At 40.9% G+C, this 2915-nt stretch overlaps 1 pseudogene; it reads right to left on the reverse strand.

Annotated features, from left to right (window-relative positions):
- Positions 1-932: 932 nt before the first annotated feature.
- LOC149006472 (putative polyamine transporter At3g13620 pseudogene) lies at positions 933-2551 on the reverse strand (annotated as a pseudogene).
- Positions 2552-2915: the final 364 nt, after the last annotated feature.

The raw sequence follows: 2915 nt of genomic DNA on the forward strand, positions 1-2915 counted from the left end.
AAGGAATATTGGCCGCTTAAGTGGGTAGACAAGAATTTGAGCCCAACTTAAGTGAAAAAAATAAAAACAAATAAAAATCAACAAAATACAATCACAACAACATTAACCATGTCACTCTACGATGAACAAAAGATGAAGAAGAAATGTACAGTTCTTCTACCCAAAAAAACTCAAGTTTTTTTAAGCTTGCTTAGGTTTTACTTAATTAATGTGTAGTACCGGCGAGTGTACGGTCGAGATCGAAACTAGGGTCTAGATTTCACTCTTAACCACTTGTTTCATAAGAATAGAAAACAACTTTTGCAAATGAACAATCGAGATTGAAATCTCAACCCTTATTTCAATCTTGACCTTATGTTGCACGATACTACAAATTTCATGTGTAGCACCCAAGCAATTAATAGATCATTTAATGAAAAATAGAAGACTATGCTCTCGTCACATCCTTTTATTATACATTTGGAAAGGGGGCCGGCACTCCTGAGCATTGACAAGTTTAGAGATTACCAAACTGAGTCGATCCAATATACTCATCTTTATTATCCCCAATGTTCAATGCAAACTTTAGTTCTAAAACTTGTTGAAGACTTTAATGGGCTTTTCAAGTTAAGCCTTTTATAAGTCCAGCCCATTTTGGCCAGAAAAAGGGTCCAGCCCATACTACACTATACATTCCAAGTCAAGAGCCAAAGAAATAGCACTTACCACACGCCCGGCCCCCAGGTTGGCGGGCCCGGAGCCTGCCGCTCCCAAAAACCCTCCACGGAAATGCAACAAAAGTGAGTGTCAGCAGGGGCGGCTCTGAAGAGGTAGGATTCACCGCGCAACCAAAATAATATCGTGGATCTAGATATTTTCTTCTTTCTTTGCCACTTCACAACATGGACAAGATTTATTGTTATAGAAGTGAACAGACTCCAAAAAGAGTTGGGTCACCAACCACACTCAGAGAAAGCAACAACCTAACCTTAAGAGGAGGAAAAGACATCTACTCACTAAACCCTTTCTGGAGGTAAATAATAAAGGCATCTACTAGCAAACAATAGTACTGTTTGGGTTGCACCGATCTCTGAGGCTGGTATGCTTGGGCAGCAAACTCTCTCTCTGCATCTGCTCAGCTCCATCATCACCTTCAACATTGCTGAATTCAAGCCACCTCTTTGACTTGCAAAAATTCATGACAAAATAACCACCAACCCCAGCAAGGGTCAGTGAAGCACTCACCACATACACAATTTGATTCACAATTGCCATGGCATAAATCAAAATCCCAGTTGAAACCAAACACATCACAACTGAACCTATCATTCCTCCTGGCACCTTAAATGGTCTCTTCAACAAAGGGTACTTCCATCTAAGCCAGATAAAAGAAGAGAACTCCAATAACATCCCTAGACCATACAAGAAATTCGCCACTGATATTATATTTGTGAATCCCATGAAAGAAACTGTGTATGTCATGAGGGTTGATACTAAGATCCCAAGCCATGGAGTATCAAACCATTTGGATCTCCACATGAAACATCTGGGCAAGAAACCTGTATCAGCCATGCCCAGAAGCTGGAAAGAGCTTGTGCTCAATTGGGCATCGAAGACACCAATTGCAGACACTACCACACCAAATTCAACCCAGATTTTTAGCCAATCACCTACTATCATTCCTGCAGCTTCTGCTAAGAACCCATCTTCCCATCTCTCTTGGTTCAATTCAAGTGACCCTATTGTGGACATAAGAGTGATCACATAGGCCAAACAAGTGAGGATACCAGCATAAAGAAGTGCTTTGGGAAGGTCTTTTGGGGTCTATCAACTTCACCAGCCAAAGTACTCACGTTATCCCAATAATTCAAGTTCCAGAAGAGAGTGTTGAAGTAAAGATTCCAATCCTTCTTCATCCCTGGCTGACCCAGGCTCATCCAACGATGGGGTTCAATTTGGGGTATGGAAGCCAGAGCCATTACCAGGAATGGCAAGAGAGAGATTGTACCTAGAGCAACTGAACCATAGCTGAAAACTGTTACACTACTGTAGTTAAGGAAAGACAAGGTGAAGGTGGCAGAAGTGATGGCAAGAAATCTAGGAAGGCCTGCAGAGAAAACTGGGAAGAGGATTTTCAAGTAATCAATGCAAAGGAGAGGGTAGGAAGCATTGTTGATGACTCCACTAGAGAATTTCCATGAACCCATGAGGAAACCCCAGAAGGGGCCAAAGGCATGAGAAGCCCATATGATATAACCACCATTACCGGGGAAGGTGGTGGCGAGCTCTGCAGTGAGAAGGGCTTGCGGGATACTCCAGATGAAAGGGAAGACAAGGAAGCCAAGGATGGCAAAGAAGGGACCTGTAGCTTTCACGGCTAATTCTTCTCCAGAAGGGCCTCCAGAAGCTTGGAAATGAATCAGAAAGATGAGAGGCAAGAGGGTCAGCTTCTTTTGGTTGTTGTGCTTGATGGTTTCTTTTGGTTTCTCCAGATTCTGGGGATTTTCCATTGTGAGCTGCTACTCACCACTTGTCACTAATCTGGATCAACTTTATTTGCAGTAGTGGAATTTGGCCACTGCTGCCATCAGATAGGATCTACCACGTAGTCAAAAATAAATTAGACGATTGTAAAAGAAAATACGGTTATATATAAATATAAAAGTATAAAAATTTATTTTTACATTTAAAAGTTTAAGATTTTTTAAATTTACAAAATCAAGTCCAACTCCTCAAATTCCCAAACTTTCTGTGCCACTAGTAGACTTTCTATCACTTAATAAACTCTGAATCAGTCTGCGAACAAGAACCGATTCAAATTCAGAGCTCATTAGCTGATAGAAACATATTAAATCAACCTTTTAAAACTAATTTTTTGCTAGAGGCTTACTTCTCAAATGGTGAAACTAGTTTTTGGAGAGCAGTAATTTGGTCCC

This window comes from Hakea prostrata, chromosome 8, assembly GCF_041222555.1.
Source record: "Hakea prostrata isolate BN-2017 chromosome 8, UWA_Hpros_2, whole genome shotgun sequence".
NCBI lineage: Eukaryota > Viridiplantae > Streptophyta > Magnoliopsida > Proteales > Proteaceae > Hakea > Hakea prostrata.